Source organism: Pogona vitticeps, chromosome 2 (assembly GCF_051106095.1).
Source record: "Pogona vitticeps strain Pit_001003342236 chromosome 2, PviZW2.1, whole genome shotgun sequence".
Lineage (NCBI taxonomy): Eukaryota > Metazoa > Chordata > Lepidosauria > Squamata > Agamidae > Pogona > Pogona vitticeps.
In genome coordinates, this window is record NC_135784.1 from 53,112,741 (window position 1) to 53,140,035 (window position 27,295).

General features: G+C 42.2%; 1 long non-coding RNA gene across 4 annotated transcripts; it reads right to left on the reverse strand.

Annotated features, from left to right (window-relative positions):
- Nucleotides 1-1,119: 1,119 nt before the first annotated feature.
- Nucleotides 1,120-27,293, reverse strand: LOC140704346 (uncharacterized). 4 transcript variants are annotated; one of them, XR_012083495.2, is made up of 4 exons: nucleotides 26,342-27,293; nucleotides 18,460-18,564; nucleotides 16,050-17,081; nucleotides 1,120-2,960 (listed from the first exon to the last, which is right to left on the reverse strand). It is a non-coding gene; the product is annotated as an uncharacterized LOC140704346 (long non-coding RNA). The 4 variants fall into 4 exon arrangements; XR_013541611.1 differs by having other exon boundaries at nucleotides 16,050-16,142; nucleotides 16,963-17,081; nucleotides 18,460-27,293; XR_013541610.1 differs by adding an exon at nucleotides 13,917-14,094 and having other exon boundaries at nucleotides 18,460-27,293.
- Between the last annotated feature and the right edge of the window lie 2 nt (nucleotides 27,294-27,295).

The window sequence follows — 27,295 nt, forward strand, 5'->3', positions numbered from 1 at the left end:
TTCTCTGGCCAAGCAGGGAAAATAGTGGCTTCCATTGGTGAATGTATCTTACCTGCTTCTTTAGTTGATTGCTTTATCTTTATTTGATTGATTTATCTTTATTTCAGTGCTGTGTCACAAACTTGTGCAACGTGGTGAGCCGTGGTTTATGTCTATTTCAATGTAATAGTGTCTAATTGTGACGGTATTTACATGTATCAGTTTAAGCACCATGCAAATGTAATGCAAACATGACTTCCTTTTCGGCATTCCTTGTTCCCCATGTCCTCTTTCTTGGTGATGGAGCAGTGGCCATTCTTGCCTAGCCTCCTTCATGCTGAGGCTTAGATGCCTTTCAAACACATCGTTGAAGTGGTAGGGATAGAATGGGGATCGTGTGGCCCTCTAGATGCTGGACTGCAAGTCTCACAATCCCTTACCATCACTACATACGCTGTCTAGGCCTGTTGAGAGTTGTGCACTAACATCCCTGAATAAAAAAAGCTGTGGGCCTAGTCCAAAGTTTGACACTTCACTAGGTTTACATACAAACACCGTCTGCTGTTTCTGTGTCAACATCCGAAAGTGCCAGTGTTCTTCATGCTACCTGAAGAAGGGGCAACTGACCTTGAACTGTTTTGGTTACAATTTAGTGGCTGCTGTGTTGGGAAGGGCTACCTGGGTGTAAAATCTTTCTGCAATATAGTGTCATTAACCACAACAGTCAAAGCAGACGCAAACCAGTTGGCTACTGGAGGTCTGTCTCCACATAAAATGGGATGGGCAGTTCTGCAGACGTATTATGTGTAATCCAAGACAACAACGCAAACAATAGAGCATTATCAAAATGGTCTCCCAAATATCCAGACAGATGCAGTGCTCTGTCTAATGGGTCTGCATATTTTCATGCATAAGTTTTCATGCAGGCTGATTACCATGACAATGAATCAGAAGGATGTGATTCAGCAGCTTTCTAGAAATGCCACAACCTGAAAGATTCTGAAAAGGAGGAAGTCTTCTCTCCATAACTTCACTTTTGAGAGGTTAAGAAATAAAGTTTTGTTGTTCTGCATTCAAGGGAAAATAGATCTTAACTGACCTTACAAACTCAACCGAACAAGTGTAGAAAGCAGAAAAAAGTCATGGTATCTCAGTTTATTTCAGTGCAATCTTTCATGGATTAGAGCACACTTCCTCAGACATATGAGTGGATTGAAATCTGCAAAAAATTGACACTGAAATAAATAAGTTAAATCTTTAAGGTGCCACAAGTCTTTTATTTTTATATGTAACAAAAGAAACAAACACAGACACCTCACTGGAAATTAAACCTAAGAAGCCAAATTCAAATCTCACCATTTAGCCAGCCACAACTTTGATAAGTTTTTTATTGTTGTATAAAACAAAAACACAGAAAGATAAACTTTCCACACAGAAGGTCCCGGGTTCAGTCCTCAGCATATGCATGAGGGGCTAGGAAAGACTGCTGCCTGAACCTGTGCAATGCTTTTGCCAGTCAGTATCAGTAATACTTCGCTAGATAGATCAAGGGGTTGAGTTACTGTAAAGCGGTAGCTTCTGTTTCTCAGAATAACTAGAAAATGAGAAATGAGCTGTGGATTTCCTACTGCGCTGAGGATTTCTGATGTGAGGGGCTAGCCTAGACAGCTTTTGGGATCCCTTCCAACTCTCCAATTCTCTGGTTTTAGGAGATGTTAATGAAGGTAATATTTGTGTATATTTTGATGTTCTCAGACGAATGCAACATTACAATGTATTAGAAGCTACAGTAGAATTATTCATAATTATTTATATCATGCTTTCAGAAAGCAAAGGATTCTAAAGTAGCTTATAAGCAACATCGGTGAAAAGGGTGACCTGGTAAATGTTCTTTACTCAGACTTCTGACAGGCTTTTCATAAGAGTCCCTCACCTGAGGAAATTTAGCAGTCAAGGGAGGAGAAGCGAAGTCCTTCTGTTGTTATGAACTGATTAAAGAACAGAAAGCTAGGAATAGGTTGTCATTTATTATCCCAGGTTGATTTGGATCAATTGGATATTTTCTATAGTAGTTAAATTGAGTGATGTCATTCACGTGGAATAATTAATTATTCCAGGCCATTTTCAGGGCAAGAGTCCACACTGTACTTCAAACTGTCACAATTTTCACTGGGATCACAGGTCACATACCCTCTTCTGTCACCAACCTTTGATAGTCTCAGGGAACCTTGTGATTCCTGCAGTGCAGAGAAGGCACTTTTCTCTCTGCCCACTTGCAGGAATGGGATGGGAAACAAATGGAGGCAGAGAGGCCACTCCACCTCCTGCTTCTTTGGGGCTCTGCTCTGACTCCTATCATTCGGCCTAGGGGTTTTGTGCTGAATGATGGGTGTGGAAAGCCATTCAATACAAATGTCCCCTGTCTAGTTTTTCTCCTCATAATATGAGAGACCAGGTTCTTACTCTGAAACTGACCGGTAGAGTATTCAGGAAAGATTAGAGGGAGCGCTTTCTGATAAAACGCATAGTTAAATTGTGACAATTATTGCCTTGTAATGAAAGGTTGTGAATGTCACACACACCCACTTTGGACAGCTAAAGCATGACTGGACAAATTAATGGAGGAGAAGGCTACTGCTCATGTTAACTCTTACTTTTGGTATGAGAAGCAATATGCCTGTCAGTATGAGTTGTTGGGCAACATGGGTGGGAAGGCGCGATCCCATACTGTATGTCCTGCTTGTAGGTTTCCTGCAACAACTGTATGAATAGAATGTCAGGCTATATAGACCTTTCCTCTGATCCAAAAGAACTCTTATTCTGTAGCTAAAATATATGAGTGATGTCACAAGAGAAATATTAAAGCATGCATCAAGAGTCTTTTCCATTCAGGCAAGACGAGATAGTTTGGCTGGAGGAGGTCTTGATGTCTTCTTGGCCTCTCCCCCTCTCTTCTACAGGACAGTTAATTTTGGTTGACCCTGTGGGAGGAGGCAGGAAACCATTTAGCTGCAGCAAGCACCTGGTGGTATCTTTACCTGTCTGCCTTTCTCCCCCATAAGTAGGTCATTATGTATCCTGGGCTTTAAAGCAGTTAGAATACATATTCTGCACGCTTTCAAGAGGTTGTACAAAACATCATGGATGTCAAGTCTATATGTGGTTGCCACAGAAGTGAGTCATATGGGATCAAATGTTTCCTGATCCTTAGCTATACTGCTATTTGTTTGCTATTGTATGTATATACACGTTACATATTCTGCATCTCCATCAGTACTCAGTGCTTTCACATACTTTGTACCACGTTTCTTTTGTTCGTCCTTGCAGCAGAAACAGTGACCTTGAGTTGTTTTTCTGACATCTTTTCATTTTTTCTGAGTCTGCTACCACATCACATGCAAAGGAAGAGCAGCTAAAACAGCCTTTCTCAGCTTGGTGCCCATCCCACAGCAGCCTTGAACAGGGACAGCGTTTAGAACTCATTTAATTTACAAAATCCTGTGGCAAACACACAGATGAGCAGGTTTATAGGCGATGTGGGATCCTGAGGGAAATAATGCCTGTCATCTACTAGTAATTATTACAGATTCTGCACTCTAGTGAGAACCTGTAGTGTTTCCTAATCAGTTCTATTTTTTGCTGTTTAGTCATTAAGTCGTGTCCGACTCTTCGTGACCCCATGGACCAGAGCATGCCAGGCCCTCCTGTCTTCCACTGCCTCCCGGAGTTGTGTCAAATTCACGCTGGTCGCTTCGGTGACACTGTCCAACCATCTCATCCTCTGTTGTCCCCTTGTCCTCTTGCCTTCACACTTCCCTAACATCAGGGTCTTTTCCAGAGAGTCTTCTCTTTGGTGACACAGTTCTATTATGGAGTTGCTTTCTTTCTGTTTTCTTCTACTACTACTACTTCCAACCTCTATACACTTTAGCTAAAACAATGGGGTGGGGCAGAGAAGAATGTGTTTTATTTATTTTACTTACTAATCTGGTAATTTAGTTGTGTGTTATTATGTATAACAGTGCCTTGTAATTTAGTTTCCTACCATCTCTTTCTAGAATGAGAACCAAGCAAGATGTTGCACACCAGTTTCCACTCCCAGAGGTCAGCCCATACAGTATATGCTAACTATCATTAGAGATGAACACAGATACAAAAATGAGCCAGGAAATTCAGCAAAAATCGTTGGTTCATTGATTTGCGCCAGTTGTGAACCAGAGAACCCAAACTTTCCCAAACCAATGAACTTTCCCCCAATTTAATGAATATCTTGGTTTGTCCTTCCTGCCAAACTTCCCTATTGCCTCCCTCCCTTGTCTTGATGGCACTGGGTTACCATCTAGACCAGGGGTGTCCAACGTTTTACCTTCCCTGGGCCACATTAGAAGATGAAAATTTGGTTTGGGCCGCACATACATTTGGTTTGGGCCGCATGGGGGGGGCAGCCCTAGCCGTCCTCCGCAGCCCCACTCCAAGCGCGCTTACCGGCAGCTGTGATCTCAGACAGCAGAGGCTGCCAGCTTCGACTCCGGCGGCTTTATGGGGCTGGGAGGGGGTCCACCTATTGATGGGGACAGCGCAATGCAGTCACCCAGGCCCCCTGTCCCCTCCCCTATAGGGAGGCACCCTGCCCAAGCAACCATCACAGGATGCATGTCTACCCTCCTTGCACTTTATGATAGTTACGACCTGATCATTAAGTTGTATGAGAAATAACAGCTGAAATAGTACCAAAATCTAATTATGGAAATATGAATGTATAACATTTTCCTACTACTGTATTTTCTTTCCATGTTGTTTGGGTTTGTTTGGTTTTTATCCTGCCTTTCTCACTAGTAGGTTCTGACACAGTTATCTGAGTGGAGAACTGAGTGGGGACAATAAGATCACACCCATATAATGTGTGCAGTAGGGCAGGGAGTCCACCAAAATGTTCTTATACATGGTGGGGTGCTGAAAAAGTTTCAGCCCAGAGACAGTTGACCATTACAGTTGCAGCTCATAAGCAGCCTATCCTCATAGTATCTCTGTGCAGACTTTTTTCTGCAAAACGTAAGAAACAGTATAAACACAGTTTGAAGGCATCTGCCTGTACAGCCGGAATACATTCTGTACCTGAATATTTTATAGTCCAAAGTAAAAGTACAATCTAAGGCAAAAAAATGATCAGCCATGTATCTCATGCATAATATGGTGGGAGAAGAAGAAGAAGAACTAAGAATAGAGGCCATACTAAGGGTGCAACTACACTGCATTTGTAATACAAATTGCTGCAATTTGATTCGCAACCTGTATTATATTTGAAATTTCAGTAAGTGTTCACACAGAGGCTGCAGATTAATAGGGAGATCACTGTTCATACTGGATGTGATGCAATTTGCATTCCAGCCCACAACTCTCTTTTTCTTTCTTCATCTGGTCCTGTCTCTGCTAATCTGACAGAGATATGGCAGAGTGTAAAAATGGAAAATAATAATAACAGTGATAAAGTGATAAGATAATCTAGCACTAATCTCAGATAATGCAGGAAATTTTGTAAAAATAATTAAAATTCAGAGGGTAATCAGGAAAGAGGAAAGAATGCAGGGGTGTTTTGCCCCAGTGCTGAATATCATGCCCCAACTATCTATTATCACCAAAACACCACCTACAGACATGCCCCCTCCTCCATCATTACAACAACAACGTATAGCAATTAAACACATGGGGAAAATCCTGTTCGAATCCTTCCCGCTTGAAAATGTAGAAGCCCCCACGTGGCAGAGAAAGAAAGCTGCGTTGGAAGCAAAAATGACTGGATCAATTCAAATAACGTTTTTTGTCATGTAGTCATTAAAAGGTACTTTGAATTCACCTGTTTTATAAGCAGAGCAAATCCCATGTTCTTTGACCACAGAGTCACAGCCTGAGTTCACTGAAAGTAATGCAAGATGGGGATGAAGAAAAGCTCATTATTCTATCCTTTCAAACCAGAGCCAAATTAGTTGCCTAAGGATGATTTGGGCAGGGTTCATAGGAAAAGTACTTCAGCTTTGTGTTCCACCAGCCAAGTTACCAGAAAAGCAATTGTGCTGTCATTTATCCAGCATTATTCCGTCTTAAGAAAGATGGCAGCACTGCCCTGCCTTTGATACAAACAGCATTTAACAGGACCAGAGAGCACCATTCCTTTAAAAATAATTTTAAGGCTATTTAGGCCAGTATCTTATTAGCCCATTTCACACACTCTAATTTGCAGAGTTGGGTTTTCTTCCACAAATCACTGCTTGCCCACCTGCATAGCAGGGCCATTTCTTAGCTAGCTATGTGGATAACGCCTTTCCTTGAGGGCCCTGTGGGCACAGTACTATGAGAGAACTGGCCAGGAAAATCACTTTGGCCATTCCTCCCACAGTGCCTCAGTCCAAAGCCAGGCATTATTCACACAACTGGCTGATATGGGATGATCCTATGGAGTGAAGGCATGTGGTGCTTCTAGAAGAAGGGTACCACTGCAGTCATCCTCAACGTCCTCTCCCTCCTCCCATGAATGCTGCTGCATGTCAGTAGGGGGCCTTAGGACACATGCCGCCATGAGCACTATGCCCACCGAGCTTTAGGCTCGAGAATTGCCAACAGGGTACTGGCCTTGGTGTTTTATCTCCTGTACCTAGGATGCTTCATTTTATTCTACCAGGTTTTTTTTTTTAAAAAAAAGGTTCACTGCTTGGATAAAATAGCACATGCTGCTGAGTCACACCTTTAAAAAAAAGGAAAGGAAAGAAAATATCCCAAAACCTCATGATTAGATACAACTGATCATAGCAGCTAATTGTTTAGATTCTGTATGAATTGGCTGTCCAAAGCAGATAAACAGCCTCATGTGCCAAATCTAAGGCTTGATAGCACAGTATGACTACTGTTAACTTCCACCTCCTGAATCCTATAAAAAGGATTATATCATTCAAATCATGCCACTGTTACATAACTGCAAGTTGGCAGAGACATATGCTATAAACTGTCAATGAAGCGTTGGATTCAGGAAAGCAGAAAGTGTAGGACTTCATGTAGGAAGCAGCTTAGTGTTTAGTTCCAAAGAACGTAGGAAAAATGGAATGCTAGTAGAGTAGAAAGTATATTGCTTTAAAATATACACGGTTATGCTCTCTAAAGCTGATGTAAAAACTAAGGCTGAAAGTCAGCCCTACTGCCTTTCAGTGGTGATTGCTTCTGAATAGGTATGTACAGGATTCTGCTATTAGCTACAAAGCAGGAAATACAGAGCTGAAATCTTTGTGGCTGGGGATGCTGTAGCCTTCTATAGATTAGTAGGTTTTGTTCTTTTCGGGGCCAGTTCTACCAGATCAGCTTCTTCACTCTGTCTAACAGCAGGGCTAGCCCTGTAAAGCAGCAGTTTGCTGCCCACGGACTAAACTTCCTATAAAGATGTATCTGCCTGACACAGTTATAGCTATCATTCCAACACCTCTTCTCTAACCTCCTTGGCTCCATCCTTACAATGCAAGCTCCAGGGTGCTCCAGAGGTACCCTATTCCAAATTAATCTACTTAAGAATTTGGGAGGATCAAGACCATCTATAATGCAAGTCCTATGCTCTGGCAACATGACATCACTCATTCTGCCTGCCCTCACTTCCCTATAATAAGCCTTTAATAGTTTAGGACCTCAAAATGTGTCAGAACACCTGTCTCAGAAAACAGCTACCCATTTCACCTACTCCTCTCAATCCCGGTTGCTAAAAGTGGCCACAACAAAGGGAGGCCAAAAAGGAAACAGCAAGGGACAGGGCCTCCTCGGCGGTGGTCTATGATCTGTGGAATAAGCTCCCAATTGATGTGTGCCAGGCTTCTTCGCTGCTGACATTTAGGAAATTAGTGAAGACAGAGCTATAAAAATCTGCCGTCAGTAACTCATCCCCCAAATGTTGTGAATAGTAATTTTTAAATTAGTTCTTTTGCTTGTTTTGCTATGATTTTAGTTCTAGGTTCTTGAACCATCATATTAATATATTGCTATTGGGGGGGGTCGTGTAAGGTTCTGAGTTTTTAACTTGTAAAATGAACAGAGTAGTGTGTCCATTAGAGGAGTGGTATATCAATGAATCAATCAAAGAAATAAATAAAATATTCAGGAGTGGCAGGTACTGTAAACAATGGTATAGTGGAGAATTTGCCTAGTTAAACAATCTTCTTGTGTCATATATGTGTCAGCTAAGCTTTTCCTCTTTAGCATTAGGACAAAAGAAGAATCCTTGCACTATGGCATGCATAACTAGATCCAGAACTCATGAAAAAATTTCTTAATTGCTCTGAAAAGACTCTGTAATGTTAACTGTGCACACTAGTTACTTTCTGGACATGTGGTTCCACATTGCAGACATGATCACCAATCTGCCCTGACATGTACTTTGTTTACATTGTCTTGAGGATAAGCAGCAACTGCTGCCATTCTCCCTTCTCCCAGCTGGCCTGCTGACAATGCCATATTTCGTGCAAGGACCACTGACCAAAAAGAAGCAAACGGGTTAAAATGTTCAGAGACAACATCGTTTCAGTATAGTTTTAATGTCATTCTTGGGAACTAACTGGAAAGCTGGAAATTTAGGTCAGTTATTATCTGAAGTAATCAACCCAAGACATGCACCCAACGCACCCTTTGCAAATGAGTGGGAACACTACAGTGCTTGTTTTCCAAACCACATCTGGGTGGAGACCGCAAATTGCTGACTCAGAGACACACACACACAAAAAATAAAACCCAGACAACATATATTCCCTGTCCATTTTCGGGGTCAAATGATAATTTTCCAAACTAAAGCTATGCCAGATCTCACCAATAATTTTAAAAGGAATACATCACTTGGACACAAGATAGAAATATGAAATCTGGCCTTGGGAGTGGATTGGCAAGAGAGCTGTGGGCCACAGACACCTTTTGTAGCCTGAGTGGCAGGGGAGAGCTCCTTATTTTGCAGAGTTAGCATGAACGTAAGACTACCACTGCTGTGGGACGGCTGTATTTCTCACTCTGAGACTGTTTTCCTCCTCCTGGAAAGAAGTGTGGTATCCACTGTTACCCTGTGTGGTTACCAGAAAGTTTGAAACACCAGGAGTAAACAGAATAGGTGGCTTCTAATATTGTTTTCAGTGACGTGGAACTTGACTCTATGAGTACTCCTATGTCTGGCTCTGAGATCTTCACTGAAATGTTTTGTCTGGCATCTTCTAAACATCAGAGAAAGTGGCCCATTTTGCCATGGCTGAACTCAAGGGAAAATCCAGAATCTACACATAAAGAATGTGATTCATACCAAGCTGCTTTACACTGAGTCAGACCATTGGTCAGTCGGGTGTAATATGATCTACTCCAGAATCCCCCAATCTGGTGGCTCCAAGATGCATTTAGACACAATTGCACTTACTCTAGCCAAAACGGACAAGGGTCACGCTAGCTGGTAGGAGAGCTGTAACACAACTTGCCTGGAGGGCTTTAAATAGGGAAAACTGGTTTTCTCTACCTAGTTCTCCAAGGCTTCAGGCAGAGCCTTTTCTCACTTTTACTACCCCAAATCCTTTGGACTGCAGATTGTCCATTAAAACTGGGACTTTCTGCAGGCAGCACAGGTGTTCAGTTCCTGAACCTTTCCAAAAAGAGAGAAGACTAGAGAGAAAGGGTCCTGAGCTCTGCCGTCTGCCTCAGCCGAAGTCTTTTTCTGGTTCTGACCCCTTTAAAGGAGTTTTTCCTCTCATCTTTCACACTCCCAACTGGGTTTAAACATGAAATTTATGAGGCAAGCACAACCCACTGTGTGATGCTGAAATGACTCTCCCGTGCCACAATTTGCATATGTCCTTCATACATATTTCCTGCTCTCAAATGCGATGCTTACAGCAATCAAGAGTAGTCGTTGAGGGCAATAGGATATGGGGAAGACCAAATCTGAGATGGATTGACTCAAAAAAGGAAGCCCACAGTCTTGAGTTTGCAAGACCTAAGCAGGCTGTTAACAACAGCAACATTTTGGAGGTCAGAAGTCTGAAGCAACTTGAGAGCATGTACCAACTACTGTATTATCCTTCCAGTAACTTTCTGGGTGTCACTACCTATGCCTAGCTGGTTGGACCTTTTTGCCAATCTTTGTTTGTCTCCTATCATATACTCAGGCAAGTATAAGGAACTAAGCAGAATGACTTTCCCTGCAGAAGCAAGGAGTCCTACAACAAGGGAAAAAAAGAGGTGCTGCTCATTAAGGATATACAAGTGTCTTACATTATCCAACCTCATCATCCAGCCAACTCCTTAGGCTGCCCCAAGGAAGGTCTGCTAACACCGTAGTTCCCAAATCGAGGTCCCCAAATGGAGTACATTTCTGAGATTCCTGGCTATTGGCCAAGCTTGGGAACTGCTGTTTTAACAAACGGGTCAATGTATCTTAGCCTGCATTTTATCAATACTCTAGGCAGAGCTGCATTTGTCCTTTTGCCTTTGTGTGACATACCAGTAGAAGAAGCCATTAGCCTGTCACTGAAATTAAGGACATATTACCAGTTACTCTAACAGATTAGCACTTACTGTTAACACATGGGGCACAAAGGCCTTGCTCTATGGACCTCAGACAGTATTGCAGCACTAGCTAGAAAGTAAATATATCACTTGGCCTCATAACCTTTTCCCTCACTCTCTATTCGGTGTGTCCTTTTAAGGAGCAGGTGAAATTATAAATTGCAGTAATGCCTCAGAACTGTGTGACTGTACAGTACAAGTCCTTGCACAAGTCAGATATGATCAGAGGGCAACACCGAACATCGTCCTATTCTCAAGGACTGGATAAATTGTTGTGTGATGTTAACATCAGAATTAATTCCTAAATTTGAAGTACTATGTATTACACCACGAACAAGCAAAATATTTGTTGAGAATAGGAAGCTGACTTGTAGGAGGTTGTGCTGATGGAAGTGCTCATAAAACAGGATCAGTTCTAGTGGTAGTGACCCACAATTTTGTTACATCACACTTGGACTACTAAAATATATCCTTTATGGGAAAAATGTCCATACATTTCAGCCAGTCTAGAGCACAGTAGTCAGGTTGTTGACTAGGATTGGTTACAGTACAGGGAATATGTGGCTGCCATGTTATGGCAGCTTTAGTGACTTCACTAGTCTGTTTCTGAGGCACTATTTAAAGTACTGGTTACCACCTATAAAGCGCTGTATGACTTGGCATCAAGCTATTTGGAAAACTGCATTTTCCAGCACTGAATTGCCCTGGTTTAAAGATCTTCTTGGAAGGCTCTTCTCTTGTTTCTGCCACCTTCAAGGCAATGTTTGGTGAGGACAGAAGAAAATAAGTTGTCAGCAGTCACTTCCAGCATCTGGACCTCCCCTGTTGCCCTTTCAAAGCATGTGAGGGCTTCTGTTCAGACAGGACTTTGACATTTAAGCTAAATTGTTGTAAATGACATTTTAGTTTGTTTAGTCTTTTTTTTTCCAATTAGAATTCATCTTCATTTGAGTGTACTGTTAGCTGCCACAAATGCCATTTTGTTTCTAGTTATATGATTTTCTCTTCCTTTTGGTGTACAGAGTGGGGCATGGTGTTAGAATGAACACTACATCTTTTTGAATTCGCGAAGGCTTTCATGGCCAAGATCTAATGGTTGTTGTGGGTTTTCCGGGCTCTTTGGCCATGTTCTGAAGGTTGTTGTTCCTAACATTTCGCCAGTCTCTGTGGCCATCATCTTCAGAGGACAGGAGTAGCACTCTGTGCTCTGGTGCTGTTTGTTTGGGAGTTGAGTATTTATACTGTAGCTGTGGGATCAGCTTTTGTCCTTGTCAGGAGATGGGTGATTATGGAGATCAGTGTGTTTTTGTTGTGGGTGTATTGTTGTGATAAGGACGTCTTTTGCCTTCTTCTTCTCACACTAGGTTCTCTAATTCCTCCTCATTTTCTGCCATCAAAGTGCTATCATCTGCATATCGGAGGTTGTTGATATTTTTCCCCCGGCAATCTTAATTCCAGTTTGGGATTCATCCAGTCCAGCCTTTTGCATGATGTATTCTATGTATAAGTTAAATAAGCAGGGAGACAATATATAGTCTTGTCGTACTCCTTTCCCAATTTTGAACCAATCAGTTGTTCCATATGTTCTAAATGCTGCTTCCTGTCCCACATATAGATTTCTCAGGAGGTAGATAAGGTGGTCAGGCACTCCCATTTCTTTAAGAATTTGCCATAATATGCTGTTATCCACACAGTCAAAGTTTTTTGCATAGTCAATGAAGCAGAAGTAGATGTTTTTCTAGAACTCTCTGGCTTTCTCCATAATCCAGTGCATGTTAGCTATTTGGTCTCTAGTTCCTCTGCCTCTTCGAAATCCAGCTTGTATTTCTGGGAGTTCTCGGTCCACATACTGCTGAAGCCTACCTTGTAGGATTTTGAGCATAAATTTGCTAGCGTGTGAAATGTGTGCAATTGTACAGTAGTTGGAGCATTTTTGGCACTGCCCTTCTTTGGGATTGGGATGTAGACTGATCTTTTCCAATCCTCTGGCCACTGCTGATTTTTCCAAACATGCTGGCATATTGAGTGTAGCACCTTAACTGTGCCATCTTTTAAGATTTTAAATAGTTCAACTGGAATGCCATCACCTCCACTGGCCTTGTTGTTAGCCATGCTTTCTAAGGCCCACTTGACTTCACTCTCCAGGATGTCTGGTCAAGGTCAGCAACCACAGTATCTCGGTTGTTCGGGACATCCAGATCTTTCTGGTATAATTCCTCTGTGTATTCTTGCCACCTCTTCTTGATATCTCCTGCTTCTGTGAGGTCCCTACCATTTTTGTCCTTTGTCATGTACATCTTTGCACAAAATGTTCCTTTAATATCTCCAGTTTTCTTATTCCAGATCTCTGGTTTTTCCCTTTCGATTATTTTTCTCTATTTCTTTGCACTGTTCATTTAAGAAGGTCCTCTTGTCTCTCTTTGCTATGCTTTGGAAGTATGTATTCAATTTTCTGTAACTTTCCCTATCTCCCTTGAATTTTGTTTCCCTTCTCTTCTCTGCTATTTGTAAGGCCTCGTTGGACAGCCCTGAGAACTATGCAATACATTGGTTCATAGAAGCTCTGAATCCTGGCAAAGAAGAATGAACAGAAATAAACTTGCCCCAGGCTTAGGAATTCCCCAGTATAGATTTCAGAGGGCTTTGTAATGTGTTTAGATTGAGCCACATAAAAATGTTTACAGTCTAATGAAGCTAAATATTTGCCCCCCCCCCACTCCCCGTTAACATGAAGCTTAAACATTTGCCTGCTTACACAGAAAAAAAGCAACACTGTATTAGGCAGCACTTACATCCAAAGATGGGTATGTAAGGATTCATCCTTATCCTACACTGTCACCTGTTGCATACACATCTGGGGAAAAGCTTCACCAAGCACCAGAGCTATCTCGAAGTGAATATGTCATAAGACTGAACTCAATAGAATGAACACTCTGGTCCTTAACACCTTTAGAAGAATTAGATTGATTTCCACATTAAAAGGTTTGGGATAAATCTGTCAGACACATACAATTACATTCATATGTATCCTGACTTAACTAGGCTGATTTGCCTAGCTCCGATCCACTATTGCTTGCAAGGAAGGGAGTGCATTTCCAAGCATCAGGTAACACTTCTTCAGCATGCCTGACACCCAGAAGCCTTATAGGAGGAATGCTGAGTCCCATGTTGACCCTCAATAGTGCAAAGATCAAATTAGGGCACTGTAACCTTCATCTAGATGGAACACTCTAAAATCATGACAGATACATACCATCCCACCACTCCCAATACCACGCCATCCCACTTTTATTGAAATCTATTTCTTGCAATATGCTTGCCATGCAATACATTGGTTCATAGAGCATGGAAAAATTCCTTTAAAAAAACCCCACCTAGTTATAGAATCTCCCAGCCGGCAAACGACTTTCTTATGCTGTGCAAATCTGTCTTCTTTTTACATGTCTCTGGCCATCAAGCACTATGCCTTTCTTCAACAGTCTTTCTCTCATCTGCTCAGTGATTTCTTTCACCATGGAATCAGAACTTCACTTCACTTTGCTGTGATCAGACCTTTGAAGCATCATGGGGTAATGACAAAAATAACATGCATCTCTCTCAGTTTGCAGGACACCTGAAACTTGATATAAAGAATGTTCTTTGCAGTGCGGGAGACATTCATTACAGCATCATGAGAAGCTAAAATGTGGGAAGCCAGTTACTGGAGGCCACAGACTAGGGTTCATTATTTTCTTATGTGAGTGTGCCAAATTCACTTCGTACTTTAAGAAAAGAGATTTAAATCATGATGCTGCACATGGTATCTTTTTTTTTTTTTTTAGCTTGGGCCTTCAAGTAAATGGGTTTCTCACACTGACCTAAAGGGTTGCCAGCTGTCAGGGTGATACGCTTCCTCCCCCCCCTCCAAGCAAGATGTTAAATCTCAGGGTGAGTGATGTTGGAGAGAGAAATCATTAGATTTTGCTGTCTCCACCCATTCCCAGCTCATACCAAAGATCACTGGTTCAGCAGAAAGGTATTTGCTTGTGTGTTGCACTATCTTCTCTTCGAGCTGTGGCTGCTTCACCTCTATGACCTCACAGAACTCACCCACTGGGCTCATGTTTGGTTTTGACATTTCAGGGACTAAGATAATGCTAACCTTTCTGGGTATCACAGTTTAAGATGGATATTGTGAATGTGTCTAAATAAGGGCATTCAGAAGTGGTTATGGAAGTGGTTATGGAGGTTGGGTGTCTTGTAAGGGAAGACTAAGAAGTGATATGCCATTGTCAAATATTTGAAGGGTTGTAACATAGAAGACAGAGTGAGCTTGATTTCTCCGGTTTCAGTTTGGACCTGAAGTAATGGATTTAAATTAAAGGAAAGGGGATTTTGAAACTCCTTTAATTTAAATTCATTACTTCAGATTAAACGTTAGGATGAACTTCCTAAAAGTGAGACCCCTTTGACAATGGAATGGACTATCTTATGGGGTGGTGGATCCCTCATTGTAGTGCTCCCTTGCCAGCCCAATTATCCTGTGACAGAAATTATTAAATTAAAATAAAATTATTAAAATAACTTTTTAAGTTATCATTTATTTATTAAAATACTATTAAATTTACAGATAACACTTGCACATTTTTATTTTGGTATCTCCGGTGATTACTGTTATTATGTCTACTGGTGCTGCTGCAGCTGGAATCTACTTCAGGATTTTTCTCTGCCAGCAGAGTATAAACATTCTATATAAAATTAAAATTATACCCTAAAATCTCATAGGATGGGTATGTCACACACCAATGATAATCAGGTTTTCCCCCCTTATTTTGTGTATGATTTATTTAACTTTGGGCTTGCAGAACATTGATAATACCAGAGTGGTATGGGCTGAAATCATTGCAAATGACAGGATATAAACCAGGTCCAGGGATTTATCTCCTGTTATCTGTTTACGCAATACAGAGCACAAGAATGCATTCTCAAGGGATTGGATTCTGCTGCAAATTCTTGCAAATAATTTTTGTAGGAGGTTGTTTCCACACAACAATTTAAGAACCAATGGTAGTTCTTAAAATCTACTGCTGTACTATACCAGAAACATTAATGGAGTCAATGTGTGTGTGTACATATATATATATGGTGTGTGTGTGTGTGTGTGTGTGTGAGAGAGAGAGAGAGAGAGAGAGAGAGAGAGAGAGAGAGAGAGAGAGAGATTTCGAGAAGGACTTACGCTTCTCCATGGTCATTGCAGTTCAAGACTATTGCCTCACTATTTACCTTCCTCCCCCCAGAAAAAATCCTAGCCTCTCTTCACCTTCTAAAATAGTTTTGTCCCCCCCCCCCCCGGTTGTTCTGACTGGCTAGAGCCCAGCAAAAGAGTTGGCATCACTTTCTGGGTAGCTGCACTGAACAGACAAAAATACATGTTACATCAGAACATACTAGAACCCCATCTACTCTTCAGTTCCGCACATTAATTAAGCCCCAAGAATAGGTCAAACATGTGCTAAAGAGTTGCTTACTTATGTATCACTTCTCCTACCCCAGATAACCTTAACTTCCAGAAGTCTCTTGATATCTGGCATGGCTGCTCCAAAGCCTTTGGTGTCAATCACCTGAAATGAAACTGCTGGATATGAGATGGGGGTAGGGGTAAGATACAAATAGAAAAAAACCTGCTTATGAAAATACATTTTCCAAGAAATTTACTACAGCTAAATCCTCTCCCACTCCCACCACATCTTCTATTTCTTTTACAGGTAACGTGACAGGGCATCTGCCAATAGACCCAGATTCCACCACCAGTACCCCACAAATGACACCCTCAATCAATCTCTCTACCTAAGTGATCTTGAACATGGTGCTTTAAATTCCCCAGCACAGTTGTCTTGTGAGATTTCACTATGCATACTGGATCTGCTTTTCTGGAGTTTAAGCTGGACTTCATAGTTGCCAGGACAAGTCACCCTTTGACCTAATATTTTTATGGTGGTTGCCATCACGTGTGGACGTATGGAATGTTTCAGGGGGATTTAAACCACAATTAAATCACTAAGTAAAGGTTCCCCTTGACATTTAGTCCGGTCATGTTCGACTCTAGGATGTGGTGCTCATCCCCGTCTCCAAACCGTAGAGCCAGTGTTTGTCTGAAGACAGTTTCCATGGTCACGTGGCCAGCGCGACTAGACATGGAATGCTGTTACCTTCCCACTGAGGTGGTACCTATTTATCTACTTGCATTTTTACATGCTTTCCTGCTAGATTGGCAGGAGCTTGGACAAGTGACAGGAGCTCACTCCGTTGCATGGATTTGATCTTACGATTGCTGGTCTTCTGACATTGCAGTACAGAGGCTTCTGCGGTTTAACCTGCAGCGCCACCATGTCCCAATTAAATCAGTAGAATTTAAAAAATAAATAAGTAGGACTTACGTACATGCCTTATTCTCCACAGGAAGGTCAGTTATCAACTTGGGGTGTAGGGATGGGGAGCCAATGACTATGAAATTTCTGAGAACATTACCTTCCATTTAACGAAGTATATATTCCTAGATCCTAGGAGTGGAAGTTAAAAATTAACTTTAAAACAAATTTGTGTGCATTTTAAAAAATGTTCTTTATGACTTTATAAATATTGTTTTTGCTATGTTTTGATTAAAGATAAATTATGAACATTTTCATAAATGTTAACATGTCTGTATAATCAATGTCAATAAAACAGATGAGAATGCTTGTTCCCTCCTATACTATGACTGCTCCCAGCATCTATTCTGCTTTCTGATAGATCCCATGACCTTCCGTCTCCCTTACTCTTCTATCATACTCTAATTGTCTAGTCTCTTGTCACTCCTTGATTCCAGTATATAGTCCATAATCACTTGACCAAAAAGGAGTGTGTAAGGGCAAAGAGAAGTGAAAGCAACAGAAAGAAAATATACTCAGCTTGGTTTTGTAATGATATTAGCACATGGTCATCAGGCAATGTTATGCAAGTATCTCCAATTTGCCCAAGTAAATATATAAATTTTGCAACCACACAACTAGGGATTTTTATGCAGAAATTGTCTACCCCAGTCTTTGGCTGTGGTTTGCAAGCAGAGATGGGCACAAACCACTGGTTCATTAATCTGGTGCAGTTAGTTTCCCAGCCAAACAACTGATCTGAGGTTCGGTGCCTCACCTCCTCCAGCAGGCGTCTATTCAGCAGCAATGCTCTGTCCTGCCTCCTCTGGGTGCTGCCTTCAAATGGGTGCCTGCTGGAAGGCAGGACACGGAACCACAGATCAGCTGTTCGGCCAGGAGGCAAACCACACTAAGCCATCAAACCAGCAGTTTATGTCCATCTCTATTTCCAAGTTTTAAAAGGTAATTTTTTAAACAAATATGTATCTAGACATAGAATTCAGAATGTGAAAGTGATTTTGAGATTGCTTCATTGGTGGTACAGTTGTGTGAGTGACAGAAACGGGGATTCATATTTACATGTTCAGATATTTGTTCTGGGGAACTGGATCACACGTTCCAGCCACTGCCATGTGTATGGGACCTTTAAATGGCACTAAACAGGTGGTGGCCAGGAATGAGGCCACCATGTGTACTGGCATGAGAGGAAGGGAGAGCTAGTCGGTATCAATCCAATTCTATTTGTATTTCAGTGTGAAAAGAGTGTTGCTCTGAACTTCCTTAGATGCATAGTTTTAAACATCCTCATATTAGATTTTAGCTATAAATGGCCAGGCAGGAAGATTGTATTGGAGAATGTTGTTAATTCCTTTAATAGTTAGCAGAGTTTTAGGCACAAACAACAACTCTACAGAGAAAGCATGAGAGAATAGCTTGTCTCAGTAGCTCATCCCTTTTCGAAGTAGACTAGCATTTTATATGTTAAAATTCACTCTGGAAACATTTGAAGTACAAATATTTCTTTACTTACAGTTGTGATATGTAGTTACAATCAGAAGAATAAAAGGAAAAAACAAGGAGAGACCATGTGGTCTGCCATGTGGGAGAGACATCCTTCTGTGCCTGTCACATGGAACTGGTCAGGAGGGAGAGATATTGACAAAGGAAGAGAAGTAAACAAACAGGAAGAGTGGGAGGGGTAAGCCAGAGATGGTTAAAATATTTTTACCAGTATGTTAGTGAGAAATGAGAATTCTTTTATGTCCTAAAAGTTCCCCTCCCACTGATACCTAGTGTTAGAAAGTATGCAAGAGAAAGTATTATCTCAGCAAACTGTGCTTTTCCAGGTGCTTTTCCTGTGTGTTTTTGTGGACTTCTGTCATCTTTTCTATCTCAGGCACAGTCGGCCAAACAATTTCCAGTTATGAAGGGAGAAAGTATACACATGCTGATGATGATCAATCAGTTTCACATATCCCATGGAATACTGCCATGAGAAACAGCTATCAATTTATAAACCCCATGCAACTCTGAACACGCTGATCACATTTGATTTCAGTAGCTAAGTAGCATCAGGCCTGTATAGACAGTATTTGGATGGGAGACCACCAGAGTATACCAGCTAGGGCTTGGAAAGCATCTGATCTGAAATCATGGGATCCTACTGGAAATAGTTGACAACACCAAGCTAGAAGGGCTAATTATATGACTCATTATAAGACAGCTTCTTATGTTCCTAAATAAATATCTATGAATGATAGTGAGTGTTTGTTGGGCAAGTATGATCTCTGGGGCAAAACAGAGCCATCCAGCAGTAAGCTAGCGTAAATTACCAATGAAGAACACCTTCGGTGTCCCATTATTTATTGGAGTAGCTTGGTTAATCAATGTTTAGGAGCTACACTGTAGAACCACCTGCCAGACAATTTTAAAATAGGGATGGAGGACATACGGTCCTGCAGCTGTTATTGAATTGCAACCTCCATCATCCCTTACCACTGGCATCATGACACTATTTTGAGGAGTTTCCTATAGAGGTTTGTTACAACAGTAGTGGTGAACTCCAATAATCATATTTCAATGTCTCCAACCTTGTGCAGTACTTCTTTTGGGCCCTCCAGCTGCTGACCGTAGCTCCTGCCTTTTCTTAACATTACCCAGTAACTCTCCATAACTGTATTTGTAAACCTCCAGCTGCCAATAAACTGACCCTGTTTAGAAGTTAGGAAAACCTTTGGCAAAGGTGCTGATGTTCTGTTAACTTATTAGGTAAATATACCTTTCGTGCACTGAGTAGGCGTCACCTTGTTCAACATGGTTGCCAAAACTGTGCTGGTACTCAAAAGAGAAAATGGATTGCCAGCTGAAATTCTACATACTGTACAGTATCTTGAGGTTTGCCATATTTACTTTTCCTTTCAAAGACAGCTCCCCAGATAAAACCAGCAGAAGGGTGGCCTGTTTCTACCTCTCCATCAATAAAATTTTTCATTTTTTAAAAGTTTATTCAAAATATTTTTATCCAGCCTTTCTCCTTAAAAGGACCCAAATATAACTAATGCATGGCCTCAACTACTATACAAATTAATTAATGATAATAAGCTTTGCTGGAAATGCAAAAAATTAACAATATAAGATTCTAATTCCCTTACCCATATGCTACGATACACTTCAGAACTGTATTCAATGTGTTAGTTTTCAATGTCAAATGGCATGTTATTTTACTTATATAGCATGATCGTTGTTTTTTTTTCAACAGCTATTGAATGAATTGTTGTGTCAGTTCCTGATTAGGATGCCTGATAAGATAACAGATTATTTGATTGGATATGAATTGATTTGTAAACTTCCCGCCTGTAAATGACCTTAGAACATTTACAGTCATGGCCAAAGTATTGCACCCTTGCAATTCTGTCAGAAAATGCAGCCCTTCTCTCAGAAAACTGTTGCCGCTGCAAATGTTTTGCTACTCATATGTTCATTTCTTTGGTTTGCGTTGGAACACCACAAAAAAAAAAACCTGATAAAAAAGTCAAATCTGATACAATCCCACACAGAAACCCAAAAATGCACTGGCCAAAATTATTGGCACCCTGTCTAAATTGAAGAAATAATTGCTTTTCAAACATGTGATGCTCCTTTAATTTGTATTTAGACACATTTGTCCCAAGTAAGAGGTGTGGGCAATACAGTAATCACACTTGCAACCAGTTCAGATGGAGAAAAGTTGACTCAACCTTTGTGTTGTGTGTGACACTGAGTATGGAGAAAAGAATGAACTGTAAAGGGTTGTCTGTGAATTTGAGAGAGAAAATTATGGAAAAACATCAACAATCTCACGGCTACAAATCCATCTCCAGAGATCTTAATGTTCCTGTGTCCACTGTGTGCGATATCATCAAGAGGTTTTCAGCCTATGGCACTGTAACTAACCTCCTTAGAACAAAGGGTTGTTCTAATGGTGGATACAGAACCCAGATTAACTTCCAAACAAATTCAAGCTGATCTGCAGACACAGGGTACAACAGTGTCAGCTTGCACTATCCGTCGCCATCTGAATGAAAAGGAACACTATGGCAGGAGACCCAGGAGGACATCACTGCTGACACAAAGGCATAAAAAAGCAGGACTTGGGTACGCCAAAACTTATGTGACAAAACCACAACCCTTCTGGGAGAATGTGCTGTGGACAGTAGAGCTTTTTGGTCAAGGACATCATGGAAGTGTTTACAGAAAAATAAATGAGGCATTCAAAGAAAAGAACACAGTAACTACAGTCAAACATGGTGGAGGTTCAAAGATGTTTTAGAGTTGTTTTGCTGCTTCTGGTACTGGATGCCTTGACTGTGAATGGTATCATGAAATCTGATGAGTACCAAAGAATGTTGGGGCACAACATAGTGGCCAGTGTCAGAAAGCTGAAACTCCACCAGAAGTCATGGGTCTTCTAGCAGAACAATGACCCGAAACACACTTCAAAAAGCATTCAGAAATGGTTACAAACAAAGCACTGGAGAGTTCTGAAATGGCCAGCAATGGGCCCAGATCTGAATCCCATAGAATACCTGTGGAAAGATCTCCAAACAGCAGTTGGGAGAAGGCATCCTTCAAATCTGAAGGCCCTGGAGCAGTTTGCAAAAAAGAGTGGTCCAAAATTCCAGTAGTGTAAGAAACTCATTCAAGGTTACAGGGGGCGGTAGATTTCAGTTCTTTTTTTCCAAATGGGGAGACACTATGAAGAAGACTGTTGTAACCACCCATTTCAACTTGTGGGGGCTGCTCAGAGAAAAGCCTTTAAAGCCGATTCTAACAATTTGACAGGAACATTTGCTTACATGTAGGTTCAGTCTGCTTGTAGGTTACCTACAAAGGTCAACATTAATACTGTACTTTAAATTGGGTGGATCTATTCAGTTGACACAGCATTGGAGTGGTGTCTTCACAGTGGCCAGTCTCCACAAGCAATCTCATTGCTTTATTTCCAGCCAGTGAAGTTTCTGGAGCATGTGGATTTTATCAGTGTATGGATAACATTCAGCTCATCTCTCTTCAGGTAAGATCATAGCTGATATATTAACTGAAGCTGATAAAAGGAACTCTGTGTCTCTGATGCCAGCTGGGCCTCAGGTGACTGAACATAACCTGTGTACACCCCAAGAGTACCAACTTGCTATGTCTGGGAATTGCTGGTTGAACTCCACCAAGCCAGACGGGTGAAACACTTATTAACCACACATTTCCACCCCCCTTGCTCTGGGATGAATTTCAGCCTCAGTTTATTGGCTTTAATCCAGGCCACTAAGTTCAAGTACCCATTCAAAATAACCTCACTTGCATTTGATGGAAATGCATTTCTGAGAGCCATGCAAATACCAATGACAGCTCACTCCAGCCCTCCAGACAACTTTCTCCCATCAGTTAAAAAAAAAACATGGAAGACCCAAAGGATTCCAAAGGAGTTACAGCCCCCGAGGAGAGAAAAGCCATCTGGAATTTGCTGTCTAAACAGGAATCAGACCACTGCAAAATAGTGCCTTCAACCTGCAATTCATTCTCTCCATAAAGACAGCATGATGAGTGGCATCAAGAAAGCTAGGAAAACCATCAAAGATGCACCTACCTGACTTTCTCTTGGAAAAGACCATCCCAAAAGGTGACCAAACCCTTCTACTGTACTCTGAAATCAAAATAGTTCCATTATCCAGAGATGCCAGCAATTGGCCAGTAGTTGTAGACTTACTCACATCACCCAAAAATAGGAGACTGCCTCAAATTGCTCAAATTGCTAGGAACCTCTGGATCCAGCCCCAGCTGGATTCCATACAGAGGTATAAACTACTATTTCTACGAAACTGCTAGTCAGCTGTCCTTCAGGAGAATACGGAGAATACTGGCTCCAAATTCTCAGGCTAGACCTTCTGGTAATAATCAGCCAAGATGGACAAAGAGCAAAAGAGTGTCTGGAGAGATGGACATTTTCAGTCCTGAACACCTGAAATTCATTCCAGAGAACAAAATAAATTCTTGTCCAGGCATATGGTTTGCATCAATCACCTCGCTTATGAAAAATGAGAACTAGTTGGTCTTATAGGTGCTACATGACTATTTCTGGTTTCTCTAGAGTCCACTCTTCGGCATATTTATGCTCAAACTGCCCCACAAACTAGTCACAACAAGCAATCAAGGGCTCAGTTAGCTCTACCTGTAAAAGGACACAGAACATGCACAAAAGCTTTGTAGGATGACACCATGGGCAACCCCACAGCTTTTGTTTAGATGAGAAAGCTAGAAAAGAAAGAGGAAAGGGAGGAAGGATGCCCTTATCTAATTCTGCCCTGTGGTCAGGTGATCCAATGACATTTCATTGGAAAACACCAACAGATGTGTCATAATGTATCGTGATTCAAATATTGTAAATAAATAAAAGAATAGCAATCAGGCTATTCTTGCCTGGAAACACATTAATTTATCAGGGATGGAAGGGTGTGCCACTGTTTAAAACCAGGGGTTCAAAATGTTTTTGACATTGTGCTGCTGGCCATGTCATTGGGGAGGAGGAAGGCTTCACTGTGTGCATGCAAGGAACTTAGAGGGAAAGGATAAATGTGCATGGACACAGGAGCATGGGAAGTGGGCAAAGGGAGAAAAACCCTTCTCTTTGCCCCTCATCCTCCATGGGGATTTCCTTGTAGGGTCACATCTGTAAATATGAAAAACCTATGTGGTTCCAGGAGATTTCTTACTCTGACCCAGATACCACATGAACTCATTCAACCAGGGACTTTGGCAGCCTATTACACTGCTGGAAAGCAACGCTAGCGTGAGGTTTTGTCACCAGAGTCTTCCTTCATAGACATCATTTCTCAATGGAAATAAAGATCATGCACAGGATGCTGTAACCTTTGAGTAGGCTGAGAAATGGGCTATCCAACTACAGATGTGGGCACTCAGCAAGGCCATGAAGTATCATGTGGCTATTTGGGCAGCCTAATGGCAGAGCCTACAAGGGGACAGATGGAGAGACAGAGGTGGCACACTCTGCCATATAAAGACAAAGTTTCACATAAGAACATGCCCTATATAAGGCTGCACAACATATCCACGAACCTAACACTGTGGCCATATAGGATGCGGGGCCCTCCAGATCTCACTGGGCTGAAACATCCATGAGATTTAGCTAAGGGCACTCTCTGCCCTCGCAGTACTCAATGGTGTGCATTGATGTGCACTTTGTTCCAGGAGTAACCAGCACCTGTAACCCTCCAGAGGATTTTGGCCTGCCAGACTCCACTTGAGGGCACACTGTACTTTGGTGCAGTTCCCATAATTCCTAGACAGCATAACCTGTGGTAACAAACCAAAAGAGCTACAGTCTTATCAACATCTGGATGGCTACAGCGGCCCACCTCTCATCTGCTCTGGATAGCTTGGGCTCTCTAAATGTCAGGCAGAAGTCTGTCCTGCTCCCTGCTATGTAACACCAGTGTTAAAAAACATATGGGACCCTTTGGGTGTAAAAGCTGAGCTTAGAAAAATAATGCTTTCAAACTATACCAACTGAGGGACATTGGGAGTTGGAACAGGAAAAGTAATTCATTCTTTACACAACTCTTTTCTATGCCATGAAGGAACTGTGTTGTTTGACTAAGTTCTGGACCGGATGGTCTAATAGCTCCCCAGCGACTAGATTAGAGGGAAACTCAAACATTTTGTTCAAGCACCACCAAACACATTGGGAACAGATGTAGCCTGCCCTGTTTCTGTCTTTGCAGGAAAGCCTCCAACATCACAGCTGGCACCCAGCCCTGTCAGTAGGTGGCAAAAAGATTTCAGCTGCAGTGGGTCCAGAGTCGTCGTCCTTCTCTGATCCCCAGCCATTTCCTTGGCTCACTACTTCTTGCCGGAGTTTCCCAGAGAAAGCCTTCCAAAAAAAAGAGCAGCCCCTCCTTTCCCACCAAAGCGCTCCATTTGAGGGCTGCTTTTCTCTCTGCCCAGAGCCATTCCATTGGGGATATTTTTTTTAAACCCAGTTAATAGTCTGATCAGGCCAGGAACAGCCTGATTTATCTGTCCTCACTCTGGCCCTCCTGAACCTGAATTCTTCTAACAATCATCAGCTATTTCATGCATGGTAGTTAATTAATATAAACAACTTCCTGGTGAGATTGTTACATCACAGGTTTAATAAAATGCTATCTCTTTTAAAACAGACAGGAGACACCCCCCCTTCCCAGAGATCCCATCCAGACTAATTCCTCACTTCTGAAACTACTGTCAGAGCTTATTATGATCAATATCACTCATCATGGTAACATGTGTATATCAGAGGACTGGAGACAGGCTGGAATCTGTGAGCCACCCAGACACAAAGTACTGTTACTGGATGGCACATGAAAACAGCTGATGAAGAAATAATTATTTAAAGTTTAGGCCAAATATTTATTTAGATTATGCCAGGACCTGGAAAAGTTTCTTGAATAGTCCAGCAATCCCAGAATCCCCCAGCCAGGATAGCCAAGAGCTACACTGACTCCCCACCTGGAGGAGCAGGGAGAGAGAATCTTCTAAAATGTAATTTTCCCCCCAAACTCTAATGTGGGGAAAAATAAGATGTTAAAAAGATGGCCTCTCTGCTATTTTGTAAATGAGATGGAGGATAACTTTTCCTTCACAACTAAAAAAACCCCCCGTATTGATACTTTTACATATAGTGAAGAGGTCAGGGCTCAATTTGGCCAACTGAAGACAAGTTCTGAGAGCCCATGTGATATAAATAAGGAGGGATTTCATGACCATGAGAACCATTAAGCAGTGGAACAGCTTGCCTTTCGATGTTGTGGCTGGAGGTTTTCAAGAAAAGATTGGACTGTCCAGGATGGTATGAGGTTTCCTGCCTTGGGCAGGGGGTTGGACTAGAAGACCTCCAAGGTCCCTTCCAACCCTACGACGATTCTATGATAACGGACTCAGGGTTCAAACCCCTGCTTGGGCATAGTAATTTGCAGGAGAGTGAGAGAGTGAGTGTCCATGTGTGCGTGCATGTATCAATGGTAAACTGCTCCTTGAACATTACAAATCCCCTAGGAGGGTCACTCTAAGTTGGAAGCAACTCAATGGTACTTAACAGTAATAAAAGGCCAAAGTTATATCTATCACCAGATTTCTTTCCTCTCTAGAAAATGTTAAGGAAAACAGTTGTGGCTGTATTGTCTCAAGTTAGAGTGGAATCATGGAGCTCGAGCAAGATGATTTAACCCATCCTTCTCTAGCATGTTTTGCACAAAAAAAAATCAGCACTGTCAAAATTGTTATGTATCCAGTTTATATGTAGATTTAACTACCTGTACCTGATTGAATTAGTCATTGTGCGTTCCTGGAAGTTCCACACCCTCATAGAAAATAATGGAGAGTACCTTATTCTCGAGTTTTGACTCATGGCACAACCCTGGAAAATCTTCTTAGTTGCCAAAGACTCAGCCTTGGGATGTCTGAGGCAATCCAGAGTAGGACAGAACCCAGCCTGCCCTTCAAATACATCAGTTGAGTGTGTGTGTGTGTGTGTGTGTGTGTGTGTGTGTGTGTGTGTGTGTGTGTGTGTGTGTGTGTGAAAGGGTGCAGTCCTCGGGCAAGCCTGGCTCTTCTTCTAGACTAAAACACTGCTTCTTTCTAAATCCAAAGCCATGGCATGCCCCCCCCCTTAAATGTTTCTTATTTTGGGAAGTTTCACCTTGCAGCCCTATATGGCCAGAGAGTACAGAGAGTGAGCAGGCCAGGTCTTAATCTGAGCCGGGCCTCACCAGGGTGCCGCTCTAAAATAGGTTTTTAATGCCAAGGCTCACCCTGGGGTGAGGGGGATAGAAGGCCTAATATAGAAGGGGGAAAGGACTTTGAGCATGTCTAAAGTGCCTTCTCCTCATTAGTAAGCAACCTCAACCAGTCCCTTACCCACGCACAGAACTGGGGACTCCCCCTTCCCCCCCCTTCTCGGTCCGATTTGAAACCCTGCACCTTTCAGTGGCAAAGCACCCCAGTTCCAGACTCTTCCCCCATCCCCACCCCGTCTCGTCCCTACCATGCCGCCCCCCACAAAAAACCCCCACAACCCTGCAGGGAGTCCTCCAAGTCGGAAGCTGGAGAAGAGTCCAGGGCGCGGGAGGGGTGGGTGGGAGAAGGGAGGCGAGGCAGGCCGGGTCACTCCCGTCACGTTTAGACAGCGGCGGCGGCCGCGGCGGCGGCGGCGGCTCCCTCCAGCCGCCGCTCCGTCGCTTTCCTTCGCCCGCCTGTGTGGCCAGAAGCGGGGAGAGAGGGAGGGAACGAGGGAAGGCTGGAGCGTTGTCCAACACGTGAGGCTCATGTGATGGGAGGTG